General features: G+C 43.5%; 1 protein-coding gene and 1 non-coding gene across 2 annotated transcripts in view; both read right to left on the bottom strand.

Annotated features, from left to right (window-relative positions):
- The window catches only part of LOC126458043 (sialin-like), a 408,590-nt gene that overhangs the window by 345,778 nt on the left and 41,743 nt on the right, over window positions 1-21,069 (bottom strand). The window lies entirely within an intron of this gene.
- Window positions 7,204-7,275, bottom strand: Trnat-agu (transfer RNA threonine (anticodon AGU)). The gene has a single exon. It is a non-coding gene; the product is annotated as a tRNA-Thr (tRNA).

The raw sequence follows: 21,069 nt of genomic DNA, 5'->3' as shown, positions 1-21,069 counted from the left end.
TCTTCGACTTAGAGAGGGTGACATTCTAGTCAGTTTTGATCTGGTGGCGCTATTTACGAATGTGCCTATCAAAGACAGTTTGGACGTAGTATCCCATTTCTTTGTAACTGACGTAGTCGAACTATTGTAGAAACACTCTTACGTCTCCAGAATTAAGACGGGTCGTGAGTCTTGCTTGTGTAGCTCAGATGGTAAAGCACTTGCCCGCGAAAGGCAAAGGTCCCGAGCTCGAGTCTCGGTCCAGCACACAGTTTTAATCAGCCAGGAAGTGTCATGTCAGCGCGCACTTCGCTGCAGAATGCAAATCTCATTCTGAAAACATTCCCAGCCTGTGGCTAAGCCATGTCTCCGCAATATCCTTTCTTCCAGGAGTGCTAGTTCTGCAAGGTTCGCCGAAGAGCTTCTGTGAAATATGGAAGGTAGGAGAAGAGGTACTGGCAGAACTGAAGCTTTGAGGACGGGTCGTGAGTCGTGCTTGGGTAGCTCAGTTGTAGAGCACTTGCCCGCGAAAGGCAAAGGTCCCGAGCTCGAGTCTCGGTCCGGCACACAGTTTTAATCTGCCAGGAGCTTCACTCTTACGTCTTCTTATTATTACTATCAGCAGGACGGCGTTGCAGTGGGTAGCCTATTATCGCCAGCTGTTGCAAACCTTTTCATGAAGAATTTTGAAGATATTGCCCTAGACACAGCGTCATAAAGCCCAGATGTTTCGTTCGATACCCTGACGACGCATTCGTCATTTGGCTCCACTGACGTGAGAAACTTCATGAGTTCTTGGAACACCTCAACGGCACTGACATTAACAGTTCACCATGGAGGTAGAAAAAGACAAAGCATTGGTCTTTCACGACAAACTCGTCCGCCGCACACAAAGCGGATGCCTTGGCCACAGCGTTTATAGAAAACTCACCTACACCAATATGTAGTTGCACGCCATCAGCCATTACCATGCAACACAGAACCGCACTGTTTTGCAAACATTGGTGTATCGTGCAGAAATGATATCAGACGTTGATAACCTGCCCCAAGAGCTGAACCATCCACGCAACGTCTCCAGGAACAAAAGCTGTAATGTTCGTCAAGTAAAGTGATTTCAACCGAGAATCACAAGACTGCCGACGAGGAGCACGAAAAAACTTGTTTTCTTGTTGTTCTGTGCTTCCGTGACGAACAAGATGAGCCGCCTGTTGAACAGCCTCTGCCAAAAACCCGTCTATTACAGAGAGCAGTTAAACACGCAGCAGGTCTCAGAAAACCTGGGGTCTATAAGAAACCTTGTGAGTGCGGCCGGTCTTGCGCCGTGTGAAACAACGCGGGAAGGAACATGAGAGACAGCTTTTATCGCCTACGCTACTCCGAGAAATCAGCATTACCTGAGCATGCTTTAGAAACAGATCACCGGATAAAATTTGACGAAACCTTCGTCGTGGCTCGCACGAAAGGCTTCTGGGACTATGTAATTAAAGAAGCCAAAGAAATAATCACCGATAACGCCTTAAATAGAGTCGGTAGCCTGCAGCTCAGTACGGCAAGGAATCCAGCGATCGCGCGATTCAACGTTCGCCCACATATGCAGCGAGCACCAGTGACGTCACAGCCGGCAACTAGTGTATACAAGGAACGTACCAGCAATACACCGGCGTATAACTTTAATCACTCGATGCAGCTGGAAATCCGAGAACTTTTTATTCAGTGTTACACCTAGACACTAATATTATATCAACCTGCTTATCATTTTCCTAAAAAATATTACAAAAAGGAAGCACAATTAATTTCGTATGATTGTTATAAGTTTTTATTTTATTGTTACAATCTATTGTAACTGGAATCTGACAAGGATCGGGAACGATTCAAAAAAACAAGAGTCTGGCCGACCAGCCAGAGACCATCAACAGTCGTTAGTCGAGTGTGAACTGGGGAGTAAAGAGAAGAGAAAAATGGACAATGGAGACAGCACGGTAGAATGACGAAGTTCAAGTGAGTAATCCAAGAGGCAGAAACATGGCGTAGCGAAATCTAAGATCATCCATCCACTGTGTAATGAGAACAATATGACGACAGAGCAAATACACAAATGAAGGCAGACCCATGGTCTTCGAGTGCGACTGCGAGCACTAATTGGCCAGCAAGGAGTGCATGGCCCTGTAGCGCCACGAGGCCAGTGCTGCAGAAGCAGTACCAGCACTCACCGATGTACCAGTCTCATCTAGCTGCCATCATTGAGTTCCACGCAAACTGCCTGTAACTCATTCGGATACTACCCACAAAACATGCCAGTTCTGCAGGGCAGCCGACATGTCAGGCGTTGCCAGCCTTTCCACTGCTACTCCCTCCCCCATGGGAGCTACATGGATCAGGAAGACCAGAAAATGAGTCAACACTGTACTGCCATCCAGTTCTGAGCTATGTTTAAGATTTCAAGTCTCTAGCTCACCAAAATCAACTGCAATATTTGCACCTAACACAGAGACAACAAAGCGACCTAATAAACACATGTTGAAATATTGGAGGATGAGGTTTCACACTTTTTGTTGACATTGCTATTGTACTCATGGTAATGTCAGAAATAGGTAATGTCAGAAATAATGTTTCTCATGTTCAAACCACCATTCCTCAGAAGTTCAAATTAAGAATCAAGTCAATCTTCTGTGACAATGCAGTATTGGTCATATTCACATTCACCAATCGAGGATTATAAAAAAGTCCCTCTATTGAAGCATCAGTAGCTCATCATTGGCATATTACCGTATGACATGGGCATATAAACTGCAGTTTCAACTTCACACCTAGAAGTCTTATTTTCATCGGGCAACTGATGAAACTCATATAGATGTCACTATTTAGATAAGGCAGTGTGGTGAGTGAGATAACAGTTTTTTTGGATTCAGGTACCCAAATGAGTCCAGGCGTACACATAGAGTAGCTCTTTAATTCAGGCGTAATTTATTATTAAAATTATCTAGAGTTCTTTTGTAACCTTAAAAACACAACCCATTTACACATACGTACCACAAGCCACTGTTAAGTGCATGGCATATGGTACTTTGTATAAATTTTCTATCGTATTCCAATTGCATATTGAGCGTGGGCTAAACCCTTGTCTCTTTATCATATTCTCACATCACTATGAGAGATATACGACGATGGCAGCAGAATGGTCGCACAGCCTTCCTCAAAAAACAATTTCTAGATTTACCTAGTGGGGTTTCGCCTTTCTTCCAAGGCTTCCAAACATCTGTCACACTTTCACATGGACTACGCAGCAGACATACTGCGATCCTAGCAGCTTGTCCGAATTTGTTGGACGTCTGTTGTCACAGCTGCTAGATAAGGACTCCGAACGCTGGAACAACACTCACGAGTTGGTCGCACTAGCGTCTTAGTTGCAGTTCTCTTTGCAGATGCAGTACAATTTTCCAGAAACCTAACAAATCCAAATCTTCCATTCGACCTCCATAATAGTGACTAAAAGCGATCGCCTATTTCTTATGGATTCTCAGTGTTACCCGGTTGCATGGTGTGATTTGCTCAAGATGTTCACCGCTAATATTGTAAACGGCTTGCAGCAGGTTTTTTTCTCTGTATTATAGGCGTTATCTCGCATTTATGCAAATTTAAAGAGCTGCCATTCACTGCATATAGAGAAAATTTTGCTGCGTCTTTCTGATTTTACTTACGACCATCCAACGCCGACATTTTCCTGTAGATAACAGCATCGTCAGCTAATGATGTGATAGTGCTGCTGACCCTATCTGATAAAGCGTTTATCAAAATATAAGAGGTTCTACTATTCTTCCTTGGGACATAACCGATGTTACTTTTTTGCGTAGACCATTCGCTGCCCAGTTTGACGTCTGAGTTCTTTTACTCCAATCAACAGTGGCGCCACTACTAAGGCATTCGACTAGCATTCCGATGGTAAATGAGAAAGTAAGGGTGGTGCGACGCGGATGTGAGCGGCCCGCACATCAGACAGTGGCCGTGGGGAGAGGCCATCCCACAACGCCAATGCCACTCTCAGACACTGCGTTGCCGAGACCTCGTCGCCGATGAGGTTAACCAGCGGGTCGCCAACAACCGAAATGCGTCCTGTGCCCAAAAAAACGCCGCGGGCACCGCTGCTGGCACGCTTTGAATTACTGCTGGATGGCAACCTCTCCGACGGCAACACAGAAGACAGATACTCTAGAATGAAGTTTTTCACACTGCACGGAAAGTGTGCTGGTTTAAAACTTCTTGAGATGGAGCCGAAAATGCCAAAGGACCTGGTTCGACTCACTGTCTGGCCCACAGTTTTAATCTGCCTGGAAATTTCTAGCACAAAGCACACATCCTTTTCGAGTGAGTTATTCATTTTGGAAACAGCTACTGACAAGGAGAGGCCAGATTCTGTTATCTACTTCGGTGTCTAGTTGAGTGCCTCTCAAAAGTAGCTACCGTCAGAGGGGCTAGCACACGACGCATCATTTTTTTTAGTAAAAAAATCAAGGTCGGAGGTCATGACACTGGACCGATATTAGATCAGGTAGAAACATTAGGATATTCGAAAATAATTTTATGCAGGGTGATTCCATGATGATGTTACAAACTTTCAGCGACGATAGAGAATGGTAAATGTCTTGAGCTAAAGGACTCTGGTCCGGAAACGACCGAGTCTAAGGTTACAAGCGAAAATCGTTCTAATACTAACAGTGGAGCGCATGTACCGGTACTGTTGTTGCTGAGATTGTAGGGTAGGCACCTTTCAGGGGTGGTAATATTGAACAAAACAAAAAAGTCTAGAAGAACATAGGTTCAAATGCATACCTTAAGAGCCATAAGCACTTGTTCAGTAGAAGAGATGCGTTTCACAGCAGTGAAGATGAGAAAGTGCACATAACTCTTAAGGTATGCAATTTAGAACCTATGTTTGCTGGATTTTTCTCTTTTTTTTTTTTCGTCCATATTAGCAGCTCCCAAAGTTGTCTATCACACAATCGTAGCAATAACAGTAATGGTACATTATTCCACTGTCAGAGGTAACTGAAATATTTTCGCTTATAACTTCCAACTCGTTCGTTTTCGGACCGGGGAACCTTACGTCAAATTGATACATTTTAACTTCTCCAGCATCCTTGAAAGTTTGTAAGATAGTCACGAAATCACCTTGTACACACATGCTCGCAAGGAAATAATTTGTAAGTTTCTACCTAACATTTTTCGTGCTTTTTCATCATCACATTCCCTCAAACAACATAACTTGTTTTGAGAGGAAAAAAGCCAACGTGAAAACACAGCCTGCAACAGTATCAAACAAATATCGTCAAAAGCCATAAACTAAATTCCGCCCGAACAGGCGATGAAGGCCCAACGGTACCGATCAGCCGCCGCATCATCCTCAGTCCAAAGGCGTCATGGGTGCGGATATGGACGGACACGTGATGAGCACACCGCTCTTCCGGCCGTATGCCAGTTTACGACACCGGAGCCGCTACTTCTCAATCAAGTAGCTCCTCAGTTTGCCTCACAAGGGCTGAGTGCACCCCACTTGCCAACAGCGCTCAGCAGACCGGATGGTCACCCAAGTGCTAGCCTGACAGCCATTAACTTCGGTGATCTCACGGGAACCGGTGTTACCACTGTGGCAAGGCCGTTGTTCTAAGAGGTCATAGCCACTTACGTTATTCAATTTTTTCATAGCTCACAATAGAATTTGCTGTCCTTAATACAGGAAGATCTGTGGAGTATCGATGCTTTGTGCATGAACTTGGCAGTTGAAACTGTACGTAAATGAATGTAATAAATTGTGCATGAAAATGGGAAGAGATCCATTACTGCTCCCTTACGTTATTGACGATAAGTCAAGGCAAAACATCTAGAAGCAATTTAAAACGGAATGATCACATGAAAGTATCTGTACGAAAAGCAGATGCTAGACTGAGACTGTTTCGAAAAATCCTAAGAAAATGCAGTTCATCCAAGAAAGAAATGGCGTACAGAACACAGGTTCGACCAATTGTTGAATATTGCTAATCTGTCTGCGATCATTATCGGATTAATTACAATAGAACTCTACTGACAGACGCTACAGGAATACATTGCTAATAACGGAGAAGTTCACTATCAAAATTCCGCGAGCAAACTTTAGGGTGTCAAGATAGTGGAACTTTCACACTGCTGTACTTACCACCTAAGCGAATACAGTTGAGAAGACACCGTAGCATCTGTACAACATAATACTGTATATTTCATAAACGTCTGTTTCATTTGTTTCATGCTGAGAATACGAGAGACGCAAGCCGCCGACAGCAGGATGTTCGCTGCAGTGGCCAAAGATGCTGAGCCGGACACAGGCATAGCTTACCTGATAGCCAGTACCAGCAAAAAGATCTGGCCGTCCACTGCTGCCGACCTCTGACTATTATGAATAAGGAAATTTTCTAATATTTTTTGAATGAACGACTTTATGTATATGTAATGAAGTCTGTAATGTTGTAAAGTTCACTTATTTCTAATCGTTGTCAAGTTCACAAGCACTGCTACTACGTGCTAAAAAATTTAGATACATATTTGCAACTATTAACTGATTAAATCTACTGCATTATTAAATTTCTGTGCGATGTCAATATTATCCACGAAAATAAAATGATATGAATGCAAAGCGAAAACAGGCGCACATGCAGGTGGGATGAGAAGGAATTTTAGGGCAGAAAGAAATAATTTATCTTCACTAGTAGTTCAAGAGTTACATTTAGTACCTTTGCAGAAATCTACAAAAATTTAATCTCTGCGAAAAGGAACGCACGCAATAAATGTATAGAAATCTGCCTTGCTTCAAATTACAACTAATGAATATGCAATTAAAAGAAAATTTTTATATTTCATTCTAAACAGAGAAGACAGATGTGATTTACGCTCTGGTGAGGAATATTGTCCCAAGCATGGGCCAAATAGTAAATAAAATTCTTCGGGAGCAGACCGTAACGCCGTAATATGTTCCAAGACCGTAACGCCGTAATATGTTCCAAGAACAGTCAAGAAGCATATTACGTCCTCCCACTTAAGTCTCGCCAAATGACCACAAAGAGAAAAAAATTATAATAGTAAAAGCTCGACCGGAGGTTCATCGACAGTTGATTTTTCCAAGCACCAATCGCGAACGGAATAGCGAAGTGGGGAATGGTAGGTGTATATACGCTGACTGATGAGACGAATGAAAATTTATACCAAGACCGGGATTCGAACCCTGGTCCCCTGCTCACTAAGCAGATGTGCTAACCACTACGCCACCTTGGCCTAGTGACTTTGCACAACTGCACAGACTACCATAACGCACCTCCTTCCTCAACTCAAATTCCAAATCACGCCTCATCTCACTTGGGATTCTCCCAAAACTCGAACAGTATTCCAGAGGTTCTCCAACTGTACTGGAAGAGAACTTCAGTACCTAACGAAACGGGGTATGGCTATCATTCATCGCTTCAGTTCTTAGGTCGAAGAAGAGCGACGGCAATCAGGCCCATTCCCATGAAACACTGTTGTTGACATCAGCCTTCGAGTCGAATCATTGGTTTTAATATTAGTGAATACTATGCCCCCGAATTTGCCCGCCCGGTTGGCCGTGCGGTCTAACGCACGGCTTTCCGGGCGGGAAGGAGCGCCTGGTCCCCGGCACGAATCCGCCCGGCGGATTTCTGTCGAGGTCCGGTGATCCGGTCAGTCTGTGGATGGTTTTTAGGCGGTTTTCCATCTGCCTCGGCGAATGCGGGCTGGTGCCCCTTATTCCGCCTCAGTTACACTATGTCGGCGATTGATGCGCAAACAAGTTCTCCACGTACGCGTACACCACCATTATTCTACCACGCAAACATAGGGGTTACACTCGTCTGGTGTGAGACGTTCCCTGGGGGGTCCACCGGGGGCCGAACCGCACAATAACCCACGGTTCGGTGTGGGGCGGCGGAGGGGCGAAGTGGACTGCGGTAGTCGTCGTGGGGTTGTGGACCACTGCGGCTGCGGCGGGGACGGAGCCTCTCCGTCGTTTCTAGGTCCCCGGTTACCATACGATACAATGCACCTGAATTTAACACATTTTTATGGTATGGCACATATATGTGCCCAATATTACAACAGCCTGTCTAGCATGTCTTATTGAGAGTGATGGAAAAGAGGCAAAGCCACAATCTCTCTCCTAGCATTTATCGTGTTGTACGAGGCCCACTGTCTTCATGTTTTGGCAGATTTATTGTACGAGGAACGATCAGTAAGTGATACAAAAATTGTTTTCTGAAAGCAGGTTGGTTTTATTTAGGATTCCAATAGGATTCCTATTTTTTAACTTAAATCTCCGCCAATGCGACACCCTTACAACCAACTTACTGGGCCACAACGTACTGCCCACAACACACCACTCTGCTGGTCCACATCGGAGACAACGTCTTGCCGCATCAATAATCTCCCCATCATCAACGTACAGTTTCCTGATGAGTGCCTCCTTCAATAGGCCAAACAGATGGAAGTCGGAAGGTGCGACAATCGTGCTGTAGGGTGGATGGGGAAGAACAGTCCAGTGAACACACCTTTGAATACCCCAATTGGTGTGCGAGTCTGTCAGCACTACCATCATAAGACGTCCATTTGTGCAGCGAGGCGTTTGATTGTGATCTGTCGATCATCTCGAATGAGAGTGTCCGCACGTTCTAACAAAGCAGGAGGCACAGCTGTGTGCGGTGGGCCGGCACGCGGGAGGCAGGCAGGACAGGTTTGCGCGACGTTGTTGCGATGATGACAGACGTCTCGCTTTCGTTTCCTGCCAGGTATCCACAGACATGTGCGATGCTTTGGTTTAACACCTAAAGAAATTCAATGAGCGCTCTCTGCTTAGAACGCACCTCCGTTGCAGACGCCAATTTCAATCTACGTGTAGCACTGCCACCAATCAGAACTGCATGAAACTATAGGGGCTGAAGCGAGAATATTCCACGATGTCCCACAACAAATTCCATATTTCTTCAACAGAAACTGACAGAGAAAAAAAGTGTTGCATTACTTAATCAACCGCTCTTGTATTTTGACTTCACGGTCGGAAACCCTTTTTGTCGTCAAGGTCGTCAGTTAACCCTGAAAGAGGTTAAGTAGGGGGGGGGGGGGGGAGGAGTAAAGCTATACGGGAACGAAGAAGTGTCCGCTGTCTGACTGTGAATCGTGTAATCTTCATTCTGAGTGTTATCTAATTTTAATTGCTTGTACACAGTATTTTTCAATGCGGTGATTGGGAATCGACCCAGCATTTGCCTAACAAGCGCCGAAAACGCCTAAAACTATAGTCTGGGCAGTGCGTCAAACTAACCGTCGTCAATCCATCGTGCCGATTCGATCTGAGTTTAGCCCACGTCCGAGTCTCATTAGCTAACGTATTGCACTTGAGTTAGCCTAGCAGATCAATGAGCCAAAGACACTGGACAGATACTTTGGCGGAGCGGCTTCGCATCACCGTCCGCTCAATCTATTTCACGTTCTCTGCATTTTCCACAGGTCACTTTGGGCGAACCCTGGGACGCTTTTTCAGTTTACGCGACAGACAATTTCGTCTCCAGTTCTCATCGCAGTGCTATTACTCAGCGGACGCAGTAGCTCCGATATCACTGGACGCAACGCTACCACCATTCGTACCATCCTCGTCACTTGTTTCGCAGCGACAGTTCCGAGCCGTGGACCTAAAACAACAGTTTGTACAAACCTTCTTTTCAGCGTCAGTGGCTTCAACTGCTAGTAATTCCCCGAATCAGCAGCGTCTTATCTTTGACCATGCGGAGGAAACCCCGCAGTCCCTCACGTTGTTAAGCAGAAATCCGCCCTGTCCCAGTAAAGGTTATCTCGAGGTGAGTTTCCGCTGTTTTTCTGCGACACCGATAAACATTACCGTCCTTATTTTCCTGTTAGATATGCTTATCGAGAAAGACAGAACTGAATACTCACGATATATTTATAATGAAGTCATCACGGTTTCCTCGTTGTTGGCATTTCGAGACTGATGTCAGACAAATTCCCAGTGAGCATTCCATGCCTATTCCTACGATTACACATCGATTTTAAATATTTACTCCGAACGAATACGTCTGGACTGACGGGCTTGGTTAGAGGCCATTTATGAACAATTTAGGTTCACAAGTGCGTTGTATCGTCCCAGTGAAGGATATCTCGAGGCGACAGTACAGTGCTGTGTGAGGTGGGAGTCCTGTTACATGATGGAGACAGGCGCAGTGCTAAGCAGGGATTATGTAATACTTTTTATAATTTCTTCAGCCAAGTGCACTACTGTAATGTTAAAAATAGTTGAGGGCTGTCACAACGGATTGTCAAAGAAACACTGTACGTCCTGACGAAAAGTGAAAAGAAAACAAAACAACAGTTGGTTTTATAGTACAATGAAGCGCCACAGAAACTGGTTAGGCATGTGTATTCAAATATAGAGATATGTAAACAGTTAGAAGACGGCGCTGCGGTCGGGAACATCTATATAAGACAGCAAGTGTCTGGAGCAGTTGTTAGATCAGTTACTGCTACTACAATGTCAGATTATCAAGATTTAAGTGAGTTTGAACGTGGTGTTATAGTCTGTGCACGAGCGATGGGACATAGCATCTCCGAGTGTACCTTTAATATCAGGAATCTGGTAAAACATCAAATCTCCGACATCGCTGCGGCCGGAAAAAGATCCTGCAAGAATGAGACCAACGACGACTGAAGGGAATCGTTCAAAGTGACAGAAGTGCAACCCATCCGTAAATTGCTGCAGATTTCGATGCTAAGCCATCAACAAGTGTCAGCGTGCGAACTATCCAATGAAACATCATCGATACGGGCTTTCGGAGCCGAAGGCCCACTCGTGTACCACTGGTGACTTCACGACACAAAGCTTTACGCCTCACCTGGGCCCGGTAACATCGACAGCGGACTGTTAATGACTGGAAACGCGTTGCCTGGTCGGATGAGTCTCGTTTCAAATTGTATAGAGCGGATGGACGTTTACGGGTATGGAGACAACCTCATTAATACACGGATCCTGCATGTCAGCAGGGCTTGTGCACCTGGAGTGATATGGGACCAATGATACGTCTAGATATGGCTTTAACACGTGACACGTACGTAAGCATCCTGTCTCATCACCTGCGTCCATTCATGTCCATTGTGCATTCAGAAGGACTTGAGCAATCCCAGCAGGACAATGCGACACGCCACACGTCCAGAATTGCTACAGAGTGGCTCCAGGAACACTCTTCTGACTTTAAGGGGCTCCGGAAAGGCTCAAAATCATGAAAAGTTCAATTGTTACTTTTTTGCGTTTTCTGAATCTGCAGACTATTACCTTTTAATAGATATATAATTTATTCAATTCCGAAGACTACAACTATTTTTAAATTTTTTTTGAAATGTGTTCTACATGGGCGTGACCCACTGTGGCGCTGTTAAACTGCTGTCAAATGGTGTTATTATTAACGTCCGTGTTCATCAGGTACATTTTAGTGATGTGAGATAAAGTATGTGTTGTGGCTAACCTGTGATGGTTCAATATATATCGCTGGTGTGATTGTCGATTGTTTCATGTTTATTTACTCTGTCGTTATCTCGAAAATATTCGTAATTAATTCTGTTTCTTGAGTCTCTGTTTTGTTGAAGTATAATAATGAGTAAAAGTAAAGTTATTAGAAGTCCTCTGAAGGCTTTTAAGAAAAGGAGAAATGTTGGAAAGCCAAAGGTACGTGTTATTACTGTAAATAATAAAGACGATAACCAAGTGAGTGAACCTAACCTCTCAAGTACACCTGCCCATAGCAGTCAAAGTGGGAAAGAAAATACTTCACAGAAGAAGCTTGGTTCAATGAGTGAAAACTATGAATGTTTTATGGGCGAATCGGATGTGAATGAAATATTTGATATGTCGGTTCTCAAAGGAATTTTTTCAAACTGTGTAAGATGTATTCATTGTAGTGAAGTTGGTCTGGAACTCTCCATAATAAAGCATGTAGGACTTGCTAGTGAAATACAACTGAAATGTGATAAGTGTTCATACACGACCACCTTTTGGAACAGTGTTGCAGTAACTGCAACTGAAGAAAATGGTAGCAAAATCTACGAACACAACAACGAGCGATGCTTGCTTTAGACAAGGAACGCCTTCGGGCTGCAGACAGGGCTGTAAAGAGTCTAGAAATACAAGCAAGAGTAAACAGGAGGAGGAACAAGAGGAAGCTGGAGGAGGAGTTTGCAGAGGATGAAGATAATCCATCCTATGGACCTGGAATGCACTAAAAAGTTAATCCAATCTTTGTCGCTCGATTCCCAAAACTTTTATTTTCTCATACTAATTACATGTTTTCTAAGGATCTTCCAAACATATTTGTTTCAAACTTTCAGTAAATGTTACACAGTACCTTCTGCATAATTTAACACAGCCTTTTTCCAAAAAACTGTATATTTTTTAATATATAAATAAAAAATTGCAAAAAAATGTTGTGAATTTTCATTACAATTGAAAAAAAATCATCTTTAATAACTGAACTAAAATTTTGTAAAATCCCTGTGTTAAGTTGTAGCCCATATTCCAATAAATAATCTGTAAAAAGTTCAACTTCCTACCTCAAATACTTTGTGAAGAAAGACGTAATTTATAAGCGTTATTTTAACATTGCAAGTATAGGGCGTTCCGGAGCCCCTTAAGCACTTACGTTGGCCACCAAACTCCCCAGGCATGATCATTATTGAGCATATCTGGGATGTCTAGAAACGTGCTGTTCATAATAGATCTCCATCACCTCGTCCTGTTACGGATTTATGGACAGCCCTGCAGGATTCAGGATGTCAGTTCCCTCCAGCACTACTTCAGACATTAGTCGAGTCTGTGCCACGTCGTGTCGCGGCACTTCTACGTGCTCCCGGATGCCCTACTCGATATTAGGCAGGTGTACCAGTTTCTTTGGCTCCTCAGTGTATAAGTGTACCACTTTTTAAATAAAAGATCAGTACATGAAGAACATCTACTGCTTCGAACCATGATTAGCGCAAAAGAGGAAACAACACAATGTAGATAACTGTCTCTTGTGAAGGTGGGTTTCCATGAATATTTAGCTAGATGCTTAGCTAATTAAATGATTTTCTTTGCACTCGATTAATTTTATCCGTATGGTTCTTTGCCACTTAGCAATAGCACGGAAGGTGATACATGACTTTTTAACACAGTCTATACGAAATGGGTAACAGTAGTTATTTAGTAAGATTTCTAGCCGATAGTTCCGACTACCTTCACCGGTGAGATCATTTATAGTTATACTATGGTCGCGTCACCCATCCATTGAGACTGACGAGAAACAAAAATCCATTTGTCCTACATAAAAATTCGAATATGCCAATTTCCCTAAATAAAAATTACAGAAACAGATCACTAATCTCTGCAAAAATGGCGAACATATCCCGAACACGGTGGTTTATGACTCGAAGGTGTTGGGTTCGAGTTCAGTTAGGACAAGTTTGGTAAATTTTACTATTTTAATCTTTTTTAGCTTATAGTGCTGTTCCTGCACTGTACAAGTAACGCACAACTACCTCAATACTTTCGCGTATTCAGATTACTCTTCTATTCGTAGCTCATTTTTCACAACTTACACTATTTTTGTCTTTTTCTAGCTTTAATTTCATTTTGTTCCTCAAGTGTCACATATGGAGGGCACCTTTGATATAATTTTATTTCATTTTTTTCTTTGACAGGACGGCCGAGATCCCATTTTTTACCGTACCTGCCAGCCGATCCTAGTTTTAGAAGCTCCGTTTTAAGGATACGCGGAAGACCTTTCCGTTTGCCACAGTTTTAGTCCAATGACTGATTAAATCGTCTTGTTTGTGAATATTTGCACAGTATCGGACATAATGCACCGAGTCCAGTTATTCGATTTGTAAGGATTTTCACAGTGTTCGTACGTTAATCACAGTAACATCGTGACCTTTACCAGAGGTGATGCTACAGTAGGTTTTTCACTTTATATCGTGACATTAAAAGTGGTGATCTTACACCAGGCATTTGATGTGGCACTCTTCCATGGTACATATCCTTTCTCTTTAACTCTATTTCCAAGACCACGTATTGTACACGACAAGTTTTCACTGCAGTTGCTGCAGATGAATGCACGGTCAATTTTTGATATCCTATCTTGTTACAGAATATGTGTATGAATTAAGGTTGTGCGTTCCCTAAATGTCAGTGTGTTGTTGAAAACACAACAACGCGCATAGTCACCAAGCACGTTTCCTGCAGCAAATCTTCTGTCGCATACGCACAGCATACATCTTCCTCTCGTATTTGTTTAGCAGATCCACTCGCGACACGTTTTGTACAAATACCTAACACCACAATTATTAGCTGATATCTCAAATGGTTCAAATTGCTCTGAGCACTATGGGACTTAACATCTATGGTAGTCAGTCCCCTAGAACTTAGAACTACTTAAACCTAACTAACCTAAGGACATCACACACATCCATGCCCGAGGCAGGATTCGAACCTGCGACCGTAGCAGTCGCGCTGATATCTCAACTCTGTCATGTATATATTGCTTGAAACTAGTTAATTGGCTATTCATGGACTGTCTCTTATTGTGCAACGTCCACTTTATACATATTACGTCGCAGAAAAATTATTTGTTTTTAATATCAGTGTTCTCATAGCTAAGTTCGGTCCGCTGTCTGTGTAGACTTGGAATGTGTTACGCTGTGAACATGGCTTGCAGACCAGATATGTGCATTAGTGCCGCAATGTATCAAGTTGTTCGCTCATGTAATCAAATCGCAATTATCTGAACAACACTCAAACTGTTGGAAATGTTAGGTGAACTGTTGGATATACATTCTGCATTGTTGTTGAAATAAAAGTTGTGATCTAGAGTAACTGGCGTCCGTTGCAGTATTCATAGATGACAGTAGAAACACTGAGTGTTTCGCCAGCTACTACAAGTTTATAATGTCAGGGAGCGGGGGCCATGTTCAAGCACGCGGCAGAATCTTGTAACCATGCTGTTGCTGCTCTAGACACCTAGGAAGACCTTCGGTGTGTAGTATATCAGTGAACTGGTGTGTCAGCTAGATGAAAAGTGATGTGACTGATCACCAATTATCGTTCACTGTGCTATCACGAGTGAATTTTGACGTCATGTTAACCAAACAGCCGCCGCTCATACTCCTTAAGGCCACTTTTTCAGTGTGTAGAACCATTAATAACGTGCCACTTTCCTGAGAAGTCACCTACAATCACGCCTTTTATGTACCTGGCTTAATTCTTGACATACCAAACATTATACCTTCTCGAACATTATACGTTCACTATATTGCTTTATTTCATTTAATTGCCTCATCAGCCATATGTAAACATCGAAGCATTTTTCCTCGTAGTTACTAGCCAGACAGCTGATCATAGTCATAGCTTTTTTCATAGAAAATTGTATTCTTCAAACAGAAGATAGGCATAGTACGTACTGAAATAATTAAACCATGTATATCCTCGAAATGTGGATAAACTCAGGTAGAGATATTGGTGAAGTCTCTTTGCATACCATCCTTTTTTTTAGTCTGTGCATTGTTCAAAAACAAGTATTATTTCTACTGACTGGCTACAGATTCCAGAAAGGCTGCATCGGACAAAGAGACTGCCCCCGAAACAAAAACACAGGAAACGTCACGGCTGCAGATTTGTTCTGCTTTCGCGGGTGCCACCATTTTCCTGTAACACTTCTGTTTGTCCAAGAGTCTCGTTCAATTTCTCCTTGCATTTTGTAAACGTTTATTCTGCATTGTCCGTTCAAATAAGACACAAATTAAAATTTTCTTTATGTGATAAAACGAATTCGAATGAGTTATTTCTTTAATAAAACATTCTCGGGTTTCAAGCCGCGTCAAGTGGTTTACTGCTCACGAGCTTTCGGCAGAGATCTCCTCTGCCATTGTCAAGTGGATGACTGACGTGTGTTTTTTTTTTTTCATTTATTGAATTTCAATTCCCCCCGAAGGGGGCGGGCTGGCAGCAGCTTAGTATGCCGCTCTTCAGCCGACAGATTTTGTGACAAAGATCAAGAGAACAAATAATAAAAAACAGGCGATAAAATCGGAGACTTAGAGAGTAACAAGGCGAAAAGAAATCGTGGAACTTAAAACAACAACACAGGGATGATGACGCTAATAAAAATACATACGAAGCAGACAGGGAAAACAATAGACAATTATAAAAAACACGCCGACAGTCTGGATTCTGTTCGCAAAGGACATTAAATTCACACCTAGCGACAGCATGGTTTCTGTTCGCAACACGAGAAAGACAAACAACACTGAATAGTCACTGGAACACTGCACTAAAAAGTTGGCAAATGTGACACCACAGTCGAGAGCAGGTGGGGGGAAACTGGACAGAGGATGGGAAAACAAAAAAGGGGGGAAAGGAGAGTAAAAGCGAAGGGGGGAGCCGGGAAAGGAGCTGAAGGAGGATGAGGACCCATAAGAGGGGTGGGGGGCAGACGCGACAGGGAGTGGGGTAGGCAGAGGAGGGGAATACAAAAGGACTGGGGGGGAGAAGGGAGGTAGGGAGAGGTGTAGTGGGGAGAAAACAGGACGGAAGGGGGGGGGAAGAGGGAGCCCAGGGAAAGGACAGAGGAAAGGAGGGGGATTGAGGATCAGAGTTGATAGGAAGGATAAATGGAGGGAGAGAGGGCATCATCCGGGAGGGGGAGTTGACGGAAGCCACCTTGGGAAAGGAGATGGAGGGTGTAGAGATGGAGGGTAGGGGGGACACAACGGTGAAGACGTGGCAGGGGGCGGGGATGGGAGAGGAGAGGAGCAACCAGGGGGTGAGGGGGTTCAAGACGGCGGGAGGTGTAGACGATGCGGATATGTTCGAGGAATAGGAGCAGATGGGGGAAAGGGATGAGATCATAGAGGATCCGCATGGGGGACGGGAGGCGGATACGGAAGGCGAGGCGGAGTGCATGACGCTCAAGGATCTGGAGGGACTAATAGAATTTGGGGGGGGGGGCAGATATCCAGGCAGGACTGGCATAACAGAGGATGGGACGGATGAAGGATTTGTAGGTGTGGAGGATGGTAGAGGGGTGTCGTGTGGTTGTCATTGCCGTGCTTATATAGGCGCGCCGTCTCTTGTGACGTCACTGGTGCTCGATTACACACCATATATGGTAATGTTGTGGCCGCGCGACCGCCGGGCCATCTTCAACTCCCTCTGCACCAAATCCCGTGCTGTACTCAGCTGCAATCCACCGTCTCTATAGAAGGTGATGTCAGAAATTATAATCTATATGGCCTCGTTTATCACGCTATCCCAGAAGCCATTAGTCCGTTTAATAATAGACGTCTCATCGAATGCAATTCGGTGTCAGTTTTCCAGAGCGTGTTCTGCTACAGTTGACTTTTCGGGATAGCGCAGATGGTAACACTTTTCATGTTCTATGCGGCGCTCTTCAATAGTGCGAACAGTCTGGCCGACATAGAGTTATTTCTTTTCATATTACCTATTTTTCAAGCAAAAATATCATTTTTCACACAGAGATTACGATGGTTTATGCATTTGTTGGTACGCCTGAGAATACGAACAGGATTGCGTTTTAGTAGCGTACAGTGTTCCATCCGTAAGAAGAAGTGCTGTGATTAAAATGACTGTTATATTGCTAAGAGTAGTGAAGGCAGCTATCCTTTGGTTTCATACAAGCTTAATTTCCTCGTCTTTCCAACCTTTTGTCACGTTTTACTATAAGTAGATTCTGTGGGACGCAAACTTCAGGTGAAGAGATATTCTCGCATGTACGCAATTTTGTCATAGGTATAGATCACCGGCCAGAGTGGCCGAGCAGTTCTAGGCGCTACAGTCTGGAACCACGCTACCGCTACGGTCGCAGGTTCGAATCCTGCCTCGGGCATGGATGTGTGTGATGTCCTTAGGTTAGTTAGGTTTAAGTAGATCTAAGTTCTAGGGGACTGATGACCTCAGAAGTTAAGTCCCATAGTGCTCAGAGCCATTTGAACCATTTGGTATAGTTCACGTTAAGACGAATAACAAAACCAGAGTCTATGGAAATCTGAATGGCGGGTTTCCTGTTAGATTTGTGACGTCTCAAGCTATTGATCAAAATGATCAGCTATCACGTATTTCCAGTTACACATTGGAAAAAATAGAGAAAAATAAAGAAAAGGAAAGTGAGGTGAGAAAGAGAGTGATTTCTCCACAGTCTCAGGATTTTTCAGAATCTATTACTGATAAGTTTGTGTACAAATCAGAAGCTGCAATACGTCAATATAATTATAATGCTCTGTGACTTTTCTTAAACTTTCTGTTGACGTAAAGGAATGAGCTCTGGTCTCATATGGCACAAAGGTCGATTGAAGTGCTAAATTTATGTGGTACATGGAAAACAATGCACAAGGGTTTTCACATGCTTGACGATCTGAGATGAGGCACATGCGGTGGTACTGCGTGCGGTGGAGCGTATGACACACTGGACTCACATTCGGGATGACTGGGGTTCAAACTCCTATTACGCCATTCGGATATACGATTTCTGTGGTTGCCCTAAATTACTAAACGCAAATGCCAAGATAGTTATTCTGGAAACGATGTTTTCTTATCCTTCTCCAAACCGAGCTTACGCTACGTCTCTAATGACGGGCCGTGAAGTCGTAATTTTGCTTTACCCTTTGAGCATTGAGCGAGGCTCTAATCCACAATGAACTAAAAAAGATGGCTACAACAAACAACATTCGATTTATTCTGCGCGATGGGCAACAACACTGACGCCCTGGTAGAGTAATATTCAGTCGTTGTGATCTTCAATCCGAAGATTGGTTTGACGAAGCTCTCGGCGACAGTTTATCCTAGCCTATTCATCTCTGCATAACTACTGCAACCCAACCTAACGTGCAAATTAGTCAAACCTTGATGTCCTCCTACAAGTTTTACCTTCGGCACTTCCGTCCATTAACAAATTGAGGACCTCTTATTGCTTCAGGATGTGTGCTATCAATAGATCCTTTCTTTTAGTCAAGTTCCGCCATAAATTTCTTTTCTCCCCAATTCGATTCGTACTTCGTTATTAGTTACTCGATCTACCTACTCTCCAGCATTCTTCTGTAGCACCACATTTCAAATGTGTATATTCATTTTCTCGTCAGAACTATTGACGTCCTCGTTTCACTTCCACATAAGACTAAACTTCAGACAAATATCTTTAGAAAAGACTTCCTGTAACAAATTTACCTTCCATGTTAACGAATTTGTCTCTTTCAGGAAAGCTTTCCTTGCTATTTCCAATCGTCATTTTGTATTCTCTTTACTACAGCTACTACTACTACTGAAACAGCAAAACACATCTATTACTTTTAGTGTCACATTTCCTTGCCTGATTTAATTCGACTACATTCCATTACCCTTTTTTTTTACTTTTGCTGGTGTCCTTGCAAGAACATATCAATAATATTTTAACTTCAGACGACAAGAGATAGTGATTCTTTACAAGAGGAATGTGGACTAGAGGTAGGAAAGTGGGAGAAGGAACAGTGTTGGTCATATACTTCATGTACCAGTAAGTCTCGAGTCAAACCAAACAGGCGAATAGCAGCTGCAGACTTCAAACTTACTTTTAATTATTTGTGTGTTGCATCATTGTTTTATTTCGGCGACAACGAAATAAGAGCAGAAATGTTAACGTAATCTGTTCCGTTAATCTTTTCTAGAAAACAAAACAGTGTGTTTGTTACTTTCTCCAACATAAGGAGCAAAATAAGCTAGAGTGTCGAAGAAAATTCTCAAACATCACTAAAATTCTGTATTTTCGCTGTGGGTGTAACACATCCTGACACTCATAATTTCTGTCGCTTATAAATATAAATGTCAAATGTCGGAATGTTTGATAGAAATGAAAGTGACTTAGTGGTCGTACATTAGAATGGCCCAATCAGTGCAACGAGACCTTTCCATCCAGAGGACTTCTAACAGAAGACATATCTAATGCTACATCCATTATAACCACGCGATCGATAGGTACACTACTAGCCGTTAAAATTGCTACACCAAGAAGAAATGCAGATGATAAACGGGTATTCATTGGACAAATATGTTATACTAGAACTGACATGTGATTACATTTTCACGCAATTTGGGTGCATAGATCCTGAGAAATCAGTATCTAGAACAACCACCTCTGGCCGTAATAACGGCCTTGATACGCCTGGGCATTGAGTCAAACAGAGCTTGGATGGCGTGTACAGGTACAGCTGCCCATGCAGCTTCGACACGATACCACAGTTCATCAAGAGTAGTGACTGGCGTATTGTGACAGCCAGTTGCTCGGCCACCATTGACCAGATGTTTTCAGTTGGCGAGAGATCTGGAGAATGTGTTGGCCAGGGCAGCAGTCGAACATTTTATGTATCCAGAAAGGCCCATACAGGACCTGCAACAAGCGGTCGTGCATTATCCTGCTGAAATGTAGGGTTTCACAGGGATCGAGTGAAGGGTAGAGCCACGGGTCGTAACACATCTGAAATGTAACGTCCACTGTTCAAAGTGCCGCCAATGCGAACAAGAGGGGACCGAGACGTGTAACTAATAGCACCCCATACCATCACGCCGGGTGATACGCCAGTATGGCGATGACGAATACACGCTTCCAATGTGCGTTCACCGCGATGTCGCCAAACACGGATGCGACCATCATGATGCTGTAAACAGAACCTGGATTCATCTGAAAAAATGAAGTTTGCCATTCGTGCACCAGGTTAGTCGTTGAGTACACCATCGCAGGCGCTCCTTTCTGTGATGCAGCCATTGTCTCTGAGCTGCTGCAAACGTCGTCGAACTGTTCGTGCAGATGGTTGTTGTCTTGCAAACGTCCCCATCTGTTGACTCAGGGATCGAGACGTGACTGCACGATCCGTGCTGCTAATAGTCATTGGATCTCGACCAACACGAGCAGCAATGTCGCGATACGATAAACCGAAATCGCGATAGAATACTATCCGACCTTTATCAAAGTCGGAAACGCGATG

Source organism: Schistocerca serialis, chromosome 2 (assembly GCF_023864345.2).
Source record: "Schistocerca serialis cubense isolate TAMUIC-IGC-003099 chromosome 2, iqSchSeri2.2, whole genome shotgun sequence".
NCBI classification, from domain to species: domain Eukaryota; kingdom Metazoa; phylum Arthropoda; class Insecta; order Orthoptera; family Acrididae; genus Schistocerca; species Schistocerca serialis.
This window is presented reverse-complemented; position numbering and strand designations above follow the sequence as displayed.